Genomic DNA, 14,962 nt, shown 5'->3' with positions numbered 1-14,962 from the left:
TCTTAGATTCATCACCATAAGAGCTACCATAGACTTTCATTCCATTATTCCAAATTTATGAAGGATCTTGATGACATACTTTCCTTACCTGAGAAGGATCTCACCAAGTTCTACCAAACTTCCAATCCTAAATAGTAATGCATCAAGCCAAGATCCTTCATGTCAAACTCATAGGCAAACTCCCTCTTACACTTAACAATAATATGCTCTACACCTATCAGGGACAAATCATCAACATATAGTAGTAGAATCATAGGCCCACCCTTCACAACCTCGATATAAAGGTTTGGATAAGCAATAATCTTAGAGAAACCAAGTCTCATCAGACTTCCATCAATTCTATAATACCAATCTCTCGAAACTTGCGTAAGTCCATAGAAGACCTTATTTAATCTACACTCATGAGATATTCTCCCATGAACCTCAAAACCTTGAGGTTATTTTATGTAAACCTCTTCCTCAATCTTGCCATTAAGGAAAGTGGTCTTAACATCCATCTGATGTAACTCCATCCCATAAATGAAGCAAGAGAAACAAGAGATCTAATCATAGTTTACCTGGAAACCTATGCAAAGGTCTCATCATAGTCTTCTCCCTCTTTCTGCGAGAACCCTCTAACCATGAATTTTGCCTTGTATTTTTCAATGCTCCCATCATATGCATACTTGATCTTATATATCCATTATGAGGTTACCACATAATTTCCTTTAGGTATTGGAACAATCTCCTAGACATTGTTCTTCATAATATATAGGTATTATTCCATCATTACATCCTTCCAAACTTACTGGGTGGTTGCTTCTTCGAAGTTGGAAGGTTCAGATTCAATCAACTTAGTCATTAAAGTTGCATAACCAAAATACCTCTTAGGTCTCTTAGCTCCCTAAAGGTGCCTCAATGAGTTGCATGTCAATTTGCATCCTGCAAAGTAGGTTTGAATCAAGCTGGTATTTTTCTAGTTTATGGAACAACCATAGGATCCAACGATTCACAAGGTCCTGCTCGCATTTCTTCATGATCCTTGGGATGACTTGAGGATGTGGGAGGACATATAACCTTTTATTTGGTAGCCTCGTGCTTATTTTCTTCATATTCAATGTCCGAGTGTTCTTTTATGGATTTACAATAAGCGATGTCTTCATCAAAAGTCACATCCCTACTTCAACTTGTCGTCGCTTAGGAACATGGATCCTATCTTTTGATGACTCCTTTGGTACATGTATCAACAAATACCAAAGATGATCAACCTGTGGTTTCTAACCGACGAATGCTTCTTTAGGAGTTTTATCTTCCAGAATTAAATGAGGACTTCTATTTAGGATGTAAACGATTGTCCTAGTTGTTGCCATTATGATGCATGTGTTGTCCTTGATGGAAACTCACTTGTAACAGAACAAGTATTGGTAACTAGATGAAACCACGAGTCAGTTCAGAGGTGACAAAATGGTGGAATAGAATACCAGAATGATGGATCAAAGGTTTATAGATCAAAATCAGAAGTTTGATATGGGGAGATTGTTGGCATAATGAATTAGGTGTTGTCCTTGATGGAAACCTACCCGATGAGTTGTCATTGATGACAACCTATTTGATGAAATGAAATCCTACTTGATAAGTTGTCTCTTTATCTACTTCTTAAAGGTATAAACACGATGTGTTTAAAGATGTGATAGAATGCATGACAATTGTGTTTACAGATGTGACAGAATGCATGGAAGTTGTGTTTACAGATGTGACAGAATGCATGGAAGTTGTGTTTACAGATGTGATAGAATGCATAGTAGTTCAGAGGAATGATAAAGTTGGAAGTTCAAGACCTATGCGCAGGTTTTGTTAATCTAAGTCGCATATGCATGCGAGTTCAATGAAGAAAAGTAGTGTATGTCTTTTGCACCATGGTATTCTAAATATTAGGGGTTCTTACCATGTTATTGGCCCATAGTAATGAGCGCGACAAAGAATATCGATCCCGTCAAAGAATACGATCGGCATAACTATGGTTTTGACCTGTGGTATTGAAAAAGGCTAAAACTATATAAGGAGGTGAATATCAAAGTGCTAAGGTGTGCAAGTGATGGAAATCTTATGAAGAATTAGATCAAAAGAAAATATGAATGTTATGGTATTTTGATGCTTTGCTTGATCTAAACTAAGTATGCACCTGAGAGTTTGATGATAGATGAGATCCAATAGATCTGAAATAATTATGCACTAATGAATACAATGATGGATCAGGATCATGAGACCTAAAATGACTTTTCATTGTATGATCTTCTCATGGATTGACTAGATCTAAGTACTGACGCATGTTTTTATCTCTGAATATTATGATCTGGGTCTTTCTAAAGTTCTGAAGAGCTGCACAATTTTAGGTCAAAATTTGCAGATCTATATGCTAGTTGGTTTCAGAAAAAGCACATATACAAGCGGGTTAGCTTCTTCAAAGTCGTGTATACAAAGAGTTTATGTTGATAGTGATTGATCAAATCTCATCAATGTTGTTGCTTCTTTTTTGTCTGTCAATGATCTCCTCATGTTGATCTGGGTTAAGTGATAATGTCTGAAGCAGATTTGATTGAAGGATGAAGTTGAATGTGGTTATGAATAGTGTTAATATTACTTGTTGATTGTGATTGAAGATCAGGTTCAGTTCTGTGATTTGTTCAGAGTGTTGCAGTAGATCTGAGTATGACTCAGTGTTGTTTTCAAAATTGCAGTATTCAAGTTTTTAGTTTTCTGTATTTTAAGATCTGTATGCGGGTTTCTCTACAGAAAAGCGTGTATGCAAGTGGATTTCCTTAAGTGAAGAAGCATATGCATTTTGGAATTTGAATGATCAGGACTGCAGTTTATTTTGTGTGTTGATGCAGTATTCTGGGTTCAATTTTGTGCACCTGTTACAGTGATCTACTGTTCTTCCATTAATTGGTTGAATTTTGATTAAGTGTCGGTAGATTGGGTTTTGAGTGAATGGTTGATTCAGTTGTATCATAAATTGATGATTGGGTGATTCAGTTGTATTAGAGGTTTCAGTGATTGTTATGAAACCAGCTCAAGAAAAGATAGAAAAGAAAGATCAACGCCTTAGAATTCAGCCTCTTCGAGGGGGAAACCTCCTTTACATTACATAAATGAACAATTATTCGATGATACAAATGACAAAACCTCCTTTCTATATATAGGAGTCTAAGGAGTCACAATATAATCCAGCCGACCTAACAATAATAATATAAAGCCACAAAAATAATAATAGAGGGATTCTAAGGGGCACAGAAATAACAATATGTGGGTAATAGGGGCACAACAATATAAATAAGGGGTATAACTACAATAGTAATGGGGTAATCACTAGTATTATAGGGACCCAACATGCCCCTCTCCTTCAAAAAAGTGTTGTCCTCAACGCTTGAGCATTTCTGGATACTTCTGCATAAAATTCTCATCCTCCCATGTGGAATCTTCAGCGGATAAGTTCTTCCACTTGATAAGATACTCTGAAATTGATCGATTTCGTAGCTGTCGAGTTCTTGTTTCTGTGACTGCTTCCGGTTCCAATATAATTTTTCCTTCCTCGTCAAGTTCTGGCAATATTGTTTGAACTGGGAGCTTGTCGCCTATAACCTTCTTTAAACATGAAACATGGAAAACTGGGTGCAATCGAGAAGCTGCAGGAAGCTCCAATTTGTATGCCATAGTACCAATCTTTTCCAACACCTTGTACGGACCATAATACTTTGGTGATAATTTATTATCCTTCTTAGCTTGCTTTAGGGACATTTGCTTATATGGTTGTAGCCGTAGGAATACCCAATCACCTACATCAAAACTTCTTTCACTGCGATGTTGATCTGCCTGTTGTTTCATTCTATTTTGTGCCAACACGAGGTTATCCTTTAAGAGTTGGAGGACTTGTTGTTGATGTTCGATGTGATGTTCCACTGCCTGAACCTTAGAATTTTCTCTTAAATATGATGTGATTGATGGTGGTTGATACCCATAAAGTGCCATAAATGGGGTCATTTTTGTTGCTGTATGGAAGGAAGTGTTATACCACCATTCAGCCAGAGGCAACCATTTGACCCATTGTGTCTGTTTATCAGATACAAAGCAACGAAGATATCCTTCCAAACATTTGTTTACTATCTCAGTTTGCCCATCAGATTGAGGATGATAAGATGAGCTATGAGCTAACTGAGTACCAAGACAAGAAAATAATTCTGTCCAAAAATTTCCAGTGAAAATGGGATCTCTGTCACTTACAATAATCTTTGGGTTTCCATGTAGCTTTTGAACTGTTTCCATAAATGCAGTAGAAACTGTACTGGCTTTAAATGGATGTGATAATGCACAAAAGTGTGCATACTTGGTAAGTCTGTCAACTACCACCATGATGACACTCTTTCCCTCAGACTTGGGTAAACCTGTGATAAAATCCATTGAAACCTCCTCCCAACGTTGGCTTGGAATGGATAAAGGTTGTAATAGACCCGGTGTCTTAATTGTTTCAACTTTATTTTGTTGGCAAACCAAACATTCCGCCACAAACTTTTGAATATCTGATTTAAGGCCATCCCAAAAAAATTCCTTCTTAACCCTGTGGTAAGTTTTTAAAAATCCTGAGTGCCCTCCTAAGGGAGAAGTGTGCAATTCCATAAGAATCTTTTGTTTTAGCTGGGAATTCTTACAGAGGTATAAGCGATCTTTGTACCATAACGAATCATTTTGCCAGCTAAATGTATCAGAAGTACTGGAATCTTGTTGTAGCTTTCGAATAAGTGCCCACACTTCTTCGTCATTCTTCCATTCCTCCTTTGCTTCATTTATCCAATCTGGTTGGATAATAGAAATGGCACACAACAATGCTTCCACATCCTCATCCTTTCTTGAGAGTGCATCTGCCACCACATTTTGCTTCCCTTTTTTGTAGATGATTTCAAAGTCATAACCCAACATCTTTGTGACCCACTTTTGTTGCTCTTCAGAGGATAATCTTTGTTCTAAAAAGTATTTAAGGCTATCATGATCCGTTTTTACCTTGAAGTGTCTTCCCATTAGGTAGGGTCGCCATTTCTTAAGTGCATGGAGTATTGCCAACATTTCCTTCTCATAAATAGCTTTGCTTAAAAACTTTCCCTTGATTGGACGACTTTCAAAAGCAATGGGTCTTTCATCTTGCATTAGAACAGCACCAATTCCATTTCCTGAAGCATCACATTCCACAATAAAGGTTTTTGTGAAGTCCGGTGTAGCTAAGACCGGTGCTTGGCACATTGCCTCTTTAAGATGTTTAAAGGCCTTTGTTGCTTCGGAGTCCATGAAAATGAATCTTTCTTCAATAATGTTGTTAGAGGTGCTGCTATTCTCCCATAATTCTTAACAAACTTGCGATAATACCCTGTCAACCCAAGAAATCCTCGCAGATGCTTTATGGATGTGGGGATTTTCCATTCCTTAATGGCTTTAATTTTGCTAGGGTCTACCTTAACTCCTTCATGAGATACAATATGACCCAAATATTCCACCTCCTGGACTCCAAAGAAACATTTGGATCTTTTTGCATATAATTGTTTCTCCTCCAATAGTTGTAGCACCTTGTCAACATGTTCAACATGATCCTTCCAAGACTTGTTGTAGATTAGTATATCATCAAAAAATACTAACACAAATTTTCTAAGGAATGGTTTGAAAATTGAATTCATCAAACCTTGAAATGTTGAAGGTGCATTGGTAAGGCCAAAAGGCATGACCAAAAATTCATAATGACCCTCATGAGTTCTAAATGTCGTTTTCGGAATGTCTTCAATCTTCATTCTGATTTGATGATATCCCGAACGAAGATCCAACTTGGTGAAGTAAATTGATCCATGCAATTCATCCAGTAATTCATCAATGACAGGAATGGGGAACTTATCTTTAATAGTGAGCTTGTTGAGCTCCCTATAATCTGGACACATGCGCCATGATCCATCCTTCTTGTGCACCAATACTACTGGAGCTGAGAAAGAACTTTGACTCGGTTGAATTATACCAGCCTCTAGCATTTCTGCAACCATACGTTCAATTTCACTTTTTTGGACATATGGATATCTGTACGGCCTGATGTTTGGAGGAACACTTCCTGGAATCAGATGAATAGCATGATCATGATCACGCATAGGTGGGAGACCTTTGGGAGTCTCAAATACCTTGGAATGATTGTCCAAGACTTTTTGGAGATCTGGAGAAATAGATGATTCCAATGTGGAAACATCTAGCGAACATAATTGTGCAATTACACCTCTTTGCTCCTTTTTTAGAAGCTTTGTCATGCCATTAGAGCTGATTATCTTTCCTGGTTTCCCTGCAATACCCCTTAATTCAACTTCCTTTCCTTCCACAGAAAATTTCATGAAAAGTTCTTGAAAATTAAAAGCTATTGTACCCAAGGATTGTAGCCATTGGACTCCTAGTACAACATCAGCACCTCCCATTGGAATGGAAAGCATTGGGCTAGTCAATACATATTCTCCCATGGATAGCTTGATATTATGGCACTTTCCAGAACAATTTATTGTTCCTCCATTTGCAATCATCACTTGACACTCTGGTGCTGGATATAGGAAGCAATTCAATTCTTTTGCTACCCTACAATGAATAAAATTGTGGGTGCTTCCTGAATCAATCAACACTATTACCTTTTTCTTCTTGATTTGTCCTTCTATCTTGATGGTTTGAGGAGTGGTAATTCCCGCCAATGCATTACAAGATATGGTCGGATTTATTTGTTCTTCATCTAGGCTTTGTTCCTGGAATATATCCTCTTCTTTTGACCTTTCTTGCTCCTTTTCTTCTTCCTCTTCACAATCTATGTAGAATAATTTCTTCTCAGCACACTTATGACCTTTTGTGTATTTGCTATCACAATTGTAACAAAGCCCTTTTGCTCTTTTTTCTTCCAATTGTTGTGGTGTCAACCTTGTAGGTTGTGGAAGACTATGGGCAACAACACTTCCGTCTTTATAGTTGTGAATGGTATGCTTCCTAGTTGCCATAATTTTGCTTTCCATTTTTCTTGCTAACCTGAATGCCTTCTCTAATGAATCAGGTTCCCAAAGGCGCACATCATGTTGGATATTATCCTTTAAAGACCCTATGAACACATCAATCCTATGCTCCTCTGGAATATCTTTTACCCTTATGTTCAATTTTTGGAACTCCTCAATGTGCTCCATTATTGAACCCTTTTGTTTGAGACTTATCAATTGGCTAAAAAAAGTGTTGCTTTTTGTATCCTCATAATGTGCTATCAATTCTTCCGTAAAAATTGCCCAAGTGATAAATTGTTTACGAGAACAAAGCCATTGATACCATAAAAACTGATTTGGTTCCAAATATAAAGTTGCCATACGTACCTTTTGTGTGTTTTGCACATTATTGAGATCGAAGAATTGCTCCATCTGTAATATCCATGTGGCGGGATCCTTGCCATCAAACTTCCTCATATCGATTTTTGGAACATGGTGAGTCTTCGATCCAACATTAGAGTCTATGGAATCATGATTAACATTTCTTTTGTTCTCATCATGAGTTTCCTTTAGTACTCTTTCACCCTTAGTGACTATTTCTTGTAGCAACTTATCCATCTTATCATACATGCCATCAATTTTAGCATCCATGCCATTCACCTTAGCTTCCATGTCATCCATCTTAGCTTCTACACCTTTCTTTAAACCATCCATCTTAGCTTCTACATCTTTCCTTAAACCATCCATTTTAGATTCTGTTGCTTTTTGTGCAAGTGACACTTGTTGCACTTGTTCTTGTAATTTTGATATATCATATAGCATTTCTTCTTCTTCTTCATGAGTCATGCTAGAGCTTTCAGGTTCCTTACTAGGTGTTTGCATTTTCTTTCCTCGGGGCATCAGTTACCGATAATAATTCTCTAATATGCCCTTTGAATTCCTTCAAAATAAATTTTCAAACCAAGCTTAAGCAAAAATTAAAGAAAATCTACACACCTTTTTTCACTTTGTAGGAGCTCGATATTGCCTCTGATGTATCTCTGTACTTTCGGATCATCTAGTTCTGAATTTGTGACCTGTAGTAGCCCCCTGTGTCCTCTTTCCAATGCCACAAGTCTGACCCAAATTGGATTCTCCAAGGAAGAGTTATGCGAAATCTCCCACAGTGACTTGATTATAGACTAGTTCAGTAGAGCTAACTTGTACGACGTGCCACGTGTCACTGTTTCAACCTTTGACTCTGAAAAATATATAAAAGAAAACTACAGTCCGTCCTCTTTCTGTACCTTCTTACGAAATTTCAATCCGATGCTCAGAAAGAAAGTTATGAGGATTTTCCCCAGGTCACCTGTTTTGAGTGTAATTCAGGAGTCTGCAAAAAGACCAACTTCCTCAGATCATATCTCCGAAAATATCGCACGAAAAACTCTGAAATTCGGACCCAAGGTTCAGCGCGATTTCTTCTCAAAGGGGGTTTTTTTGCAACTTCTGAAACGTCACAGAAAAAAAGTTATAGCGAAAATGCCACGATGACCTGTTTGGAGCAGCGAAACCCTAGAATCCAAAGCTCTGATACCAAATGTTATGAAACCAGCTCAAGAAAAGATAGAAAAGAAAGATCAACGCCTTAGAATTCAGCCTCTTCGAGGGGGCAACCTCCTTTACATTACATAAATGAACAATTCTTCGATGATACAAATGACAAAACATCCTTTCTATATATAGGAGTCTAAGGAGTCACAATATAATCCAGCCGATCTAACAATAATAATATAAAGCCACAAAAATAATAATAGAGGGATTCTAAGGGGCACAGAAATAACAATATGTGGGTAATAGGGGCACAACAATATAAATAAGGGGTATAACTACAATAGTAATGGGGTAATCACTAGTATTATAGGGACCCAACAGTGATTAATTGATTCAGTTGTGTCAAAAGTTTCAGTGATTGGTTGATTCAGAGAATGATGATTGAGTTTCAATGATTGATGATTTTAGTTTCAGTTATGTCAAAGATTGATGATTGGGTTTCAGTGATTTATTGATTCAGTTGTGCCAGATATTGATGATTGTGTTACAGTGATGAGTTATAGTTTGATTATTGATATTGAGCTTAAATGTTGATAATGGGTCCAGTCTAAAAATTAGATGAAATGTGGCCTACAAGTTATGATGTGTTGAAGTAGGTGGATCCAGTGTGAAAATTTATGAAACGTGGTCCATGGAGGATGCTGAGGGTTGGAGCCTTCAGTGAGGAAGTCGAAGCTTCCTGCCAGTAGTAGCTGGTGATCAGATCAGGGGGTTGGAGCTCCCTTCTAGTAGTAGCTGGAGAACGAGTGAAGGTTGTAGCCTTCTGCAGGTTGGTGCTTGCGTACTGGTACAAGTTTAAGCTAGTACAAGAACTAGGGGGTTGGAACTCCCTTCCAGTAGGAGTTGGAGAAAAAACGAAGGTTGTAGCCTTCTGCAGGTGGGTGCCTATGTATTGGTATGATTTTGCACTAGTACAAGATTGTAAAAAGATTTTTCTTTATATTAAAGAAGACAGAGACGACAGCAACAAGTGATTTTTCCTTCCCGCATTGGGTTTCCACCTTAAATCTTGGTGTTCATGTGTGTTGTTTGTGTGATGGCTTATTTTATTTTTACGGCACATGATTACTCTTTATCTAATGTTTAATAAGGTACTTCTGCGTTGGCTGAAGACAAACATGTGATGAATTAATCGAAACATAAGTTTATTGGATGTACACTAGTTGTCTTAAGAACAGTTGCGTACACATGCGGGTTCCTTTCAGTAAAGTCATGTATATAAATCTGAATATGAAATGAAAAAGTTATTGATTTGAAAATACTAATTCACCCCCCCCTCTCGGTATTTTTCCCAATAATTGGTATCAGAGCAAGTCCTTTGGCAAAAGCTTGATCGCTTGAAGGAGATCTGTCGAGACAATGGGAAAGAAGCAAAAGAATAAAGAACCTCAAAAGAAGAATACATCTCAAAGAAACAGTGACAATGTTAGAGACAATTGGCTATTAGATGGAAGCAAATATTCAAATTCAGAATCACCTCAGAATGAAGATGAACAAGCAAAAGAATTATCAGGTACTGATTTTTGGTCCTCTGGTGATACCTTTCTCTGTTCATGCAATATTGAAGATAATGAATGTGACAGTGAAACAACTGAATTTGCTCTTATGGGTGAAAGTGAAATAAATCTAATTGAAGTAGAAGTTAAAAGGCTCACAAATAAAATTAGAGATCAACAAGATCTATTTGATAAAAGGGAATGTACCTACAAAGAAGAGATTACGAGGTTAAAAAGTCAGTTGGAGGAAGGAAACAAAAGAAGGAAGCAGTACAAGGAAAAAGAAGATCAATGTCAAAGGTTGTAGGATGAAGTAACTTCATTGAGAAATCAAGGGAATGAAATCAATACAATAACCAAGGAACTTAAATAAAGAACCAGTTACTGTGAAGGTCTTGAAGCTGAGGTCGTCTCTCTAAAAGAAGATCTTGAAAAATCAAATAAGCAGAATGAAGAACTACTTCAAGCATTTGAAGAAAAAGAAAATGAGATTCTCAAATTAAAACAACAAGTGGAGGAAGGAAGAAAGGTTGAAGAAATCACGAAGAATCGGTATCTAGAAATGAAAGAGCAATATCAGGTTGAGGTAAATATCCTAAAATGTAAATTCGAAGAAAAGGATAAACTCTTGCAATTTCACAATAGTGCTAAGATTTTGGATAATATTCTTAGTAGTAAAAGGTATCCTGCTATCAAATCTAGTCTTGGTTTTCATGAAACTGTTAAAGGTGAATCTAACTCACAAGCTGAGGTAAGGAATTCTAATGCAAAATTTGAAATGCTCAACAAGGAGATAATAAGTCAACCCCATCAACAACCAAGGAAAGAAAGTCTTCAAAGAAAACCATTTACTCCTAACTATAGAAGTGTTAATCGATTATTTCCTCTGATCAATAATGTTGAATGTTCGATATGTCATAATTTTGGACATGTTGTAGCGAGGTGCAGAAGTAGAATGTTTCAAGCTAATAAAAGTCTCACAGAAAGATCATCAACTTCCAGGTACTTTAAGGGATATTGTTTTTGTTGCAATAAGTTTTGGTCACAAAGCCATTGATTTCTATAGAAGGAATATGAAACATATAAGATGTTATGTTGTAGCAAAAGAATGCAGGAACAAGTCTATGGATCATCGTAGACAATATGGTAAGACACCAAATAAGAACATTGATATCAAAAAATCTGAAAAAGATGGATCCACCAAAAAGCAATAAAAGGAAGATCAGATAAGGTGTGGTCTTTCTCTTTGTTCATTCAAAAACGAAGATGATAGTGGATGTTCTCATCACATGACTGGAGACAAGAGTAAAATGGAGTCTCTGATGAAGAACCATCATGGTAATGGTATTCTTAGAGCTAATGTTTCAGTAAAAGTTCTAGGATCAAGTACAGTCAGAACAAACTCAAGGGGAGATGAAAGTGTGAAATTTCAGTACTTCACCTTCCATACGCGGATCTTATGAAGTATAGTCATGTATATACGCGAGTTCAACATTTCACAGTTGCGTATATGTTAGTTTGATGAAGAAACAGTGGCACAGACTCAGAAAAGGTTAAAAAAAAAAAAAGGTGGGAGGGGGGAGCATTTGTTATGCTTCTAATAATGCATTGTTGGCATTATGATTGCTTAGAAGTCCTTGCTACGTAATGATGCTTATCAATGGTGATGAGGCTTATGTTGTTGAAGTGGTTAAAAGATACATATTGCTATCGCTATGTTGGATACATGGATGATTACTTAAGTTTCATATTGGTAAATAATGTTGGTATAAAAGATCCTCTTGTATGAAGAAAATTGGGCAAGAAAATAGTATTATTGCGGGTTTCATGAAGATATGGCTATCTGAAGACATGGCTTACCTAGTCTCATAATGAGGATGATAAGGAATGGTGAATACTTCTTCCTATCTTACTTTATGATGACAGGCTTGGTACTCACATATGTTGATTATCATGATTGATATATTGAGGGTTGTTGTGAAAAAATCATGCAGTTCTTGCTATGATGATGATGTTATGGTCATGGATGATGACTATTGTGTTTCCACATATATATGATATGATGAGAATGGTTTTGTATCACTACTTGGAAATATGGCATATGATTAGTTGATTCATGGAAGTCTATGTTAATGTCTTTTCTACTAAGGAAAGGGAGCAAGTTGATCTTGTTAAGGTCAAGAGGATGAGTTGATATCTATATGTGGCATACTTAGTCACAAGTTGATGATATTAAAGTTACATTGTCTTATCTTGCAAATTGATGATGGACATATACAGGTTGTTGTTCTTGATGCTGACATATGCTTATGGTGCAGATCATATATGGTGTATGATAGTTGTCGATAACTATCATGATCTTTTTTAGGTCTTTGGTCTTTGTTATAAATGTCATGTATATCATTTTATGTAAAGGTCATGTAAAAACCTATAATGTAATAATTGTCATATTCAATCATCTATGAACTTTTGAGATCATGTCAAATATGTAATCCCACTTGGTTGGGTGGTAGAGTCAAATATGTATCCCCACTTGGTTGGGTGATTGATGTAAGTATGGTGCCTTGGTGATAGGAAGGTCATACTCAGTTGAGTCATAGAGTCATGTACTTCATTTTACATCCATCAGAGATTGCAGCATGTGCTCAGGGGGAGCTTAATCAGATAATTCAGCATGTGCTCAGGGGGAGCATGATCAATGTTCATATTCAACAGTTCAGATATGGAAGTCTTCATTTAACATTGGTCAGCCCTTTTCCCTTGATATCAAAGGGAGAGAATAGCTTGGTGTTTGGAGAGTAGCTTGATGTTTTGACCTTTGTGTTTGAAGGGTAGCTTGATGTTTTGAAAAGCCTGGTGTTTTGCTTTATGTTATTTATAGGTTGTGGTGACCAAACACCAATGTGGTTGTCAACAAGTCTAAAGGGGGAGATTGTTGGAATTATGATGCATGTGTTGTCTTTGATGGCAACTCACTTGTAACAAAACAAGTATTGGTAACTAGATGAATCCGCAGGTCAGTTCATAGGTGACAGAATGATGGAACGTGATACTAGAATGATAGGTCAAAGGTTTACAGATCAGGATCAAAAGTTTGATATAGGGAGATTATTGGCATTATGAATTAGGTGTTGTCCTTGATGGAAACCTACCTGATGAGTTGTCCTTAATGACAACCTATTTGATGAAATGGAATCCTACTTGATAAGTTGTCTCTTGATCTACTTGTTAAAGGTATAAACAAGATGTGTTTACAGATGTGACAGAATGCATGACAATTGTGTTTATAGATGTGATAGAATGCATGGAAGTTGTGTTTACAGATGTGACAGAATGCATGGTAGTTCAGAGAAATCAGTTCAAAGGAATGATAAAGCTGGAAGTTCAAGAACTATACGCGGGATCTGTTAATCTAAGTCGCGTATGCACGTGAGTTCAATGAAGAAAAGTAGTATATGGATTTTGCACCATGGTATTCTAAATACCAGGGGTTCTTACCATGGTATTCTAAATACCAGGGACCCATAGTAATGAACGCGACAAAGAATATTGATCCCGTCGAAGAATACCATCGGCATAACTATGGTTTTGAGCCGTGGTATTGAAAAAGGATAAAACTATATAAGAAGGTGAATATTAAAGTGTTAAGGTTTGTAAGTGATGGAAATATTATGAAGAATTAGATCAAAAGAAAATTTTATGCTTTGCTTGATCTAAACTAAGCACCTAAGAGTTTGATGATAGATGAGATCCAATAAATCTAAAATAATTATGCACTAATGAATACAATGATGAATCGGGATCATGAGACCTGAAATGACTTTTCATTGTATGATCTGTTCATGGATTGACTAGATCGAAGTACTGACGCATGTTTTTATCTCTGAATATTATGATTTGGGTCTTTCTAAAGTTCTGAAGTGTTGCACAGTTTTGGGTCAAAATTTGCAGATCTATATGCTGGTTGGTTTCACGAAAAGTGCTTATACATGCAAGTTAGCTTCTTCAAAGTTACATATACAAAGTAAGGGTTTTTATTCATAGTGACTGATCAAATTTGATCAGTGCTGCTGCTTTTTTGTTGTTTGTCAATGATGTCCTCATGTTGATTTGGGTTAAGTGATAATGTCCAGAGTAGATCTGATTGAATGATGAAGTTGAATGTGGTTATGAATAGTGTTAATATTACTTGTTGATTGTGATTGAAGATCAGGTTCAGTTCTGTGATTGGTTCAGATCGTTGCAATAGATCTGAGTATGACTCAGTATTCTTTTCAAAATTGCAATAGTCAAGTTTTCAGTTTTCTGTATTTTAAGGTTTGTATGTGGGTTTCTCTAAAGAAAAGCGCATATGCACATAGGTTGCCTTAAGTGAAGTAGCGTATCATTTGGAATTTGAATTATCAGGACTACAATTGATTCTGTGTGTTGATGCAGTGTTCTGGAATTCAGTTATGGGCACTGGTTACAGCGATCTGGCCTTTCCAGTTAATTGGTTGAATTTTGATTAAGTGATAGTTAATTGGGTTTTGAGTGAATGGTTGATTCAATTGTATCATAAATTGATGATTGGGTGATTCAGTTGTGTCAGAGGTTTTAGTGATTAATTGATTCAATAGTGTCAGAAGTTTTAGTGATTGGTTGATTCAGAGAATGATGATTGAGTTTCAGTGATTGATGATTTGAGTTTCAGTTATGTCAGAGATTGATGATTGGGTTTCAGTGATTCATTGATTCAATTGTGCCAGAGATTGATGACTATGTTACAGTGATGAGTTACAATTTGATTATTGATATTGAGCTTAATTGTTATAATGGGTCCAGTCTAAAAATTAGATGAAACATGGCCTACAAATTTATGATGTGTTG

The 14,962-nt window shown here is 36.5% G+C and overlaps 1 pseudogene; it reads left to right on the top strand.

The window, feature by feature from the left end:
- The window catches only part of LOC149185777 (histone-binding protein MSI1-like), an 80,229-nt pseudogene extending 65,636 nt beyond the window's left edge, over positions 1-14,593 (top strand).
- The last annotated feature ends 369 nt before the right edge of the window (positions 14,594-14,962 follow it).

This window comes from Pinus tabuliformis, chromosome 3_1 (assembly GCF_031772625.1).
Source record: "Pinus tabuliformis cultivar Carrire ecotype Pingquan chromosome 3_1, CPIR1, whole genome shotgun sequence".
Lineage (NCBI taxonomy): Eukaryota > Viridiplantae > Streptophyta > Pinopsida > Pinales > Pinaceae > Pinus > Pinus tabuliformis.
Note: the sequence above shows the minus strand (reverse complement) of the source record. Positions and strands in the feature narration are given on the sequence as shown.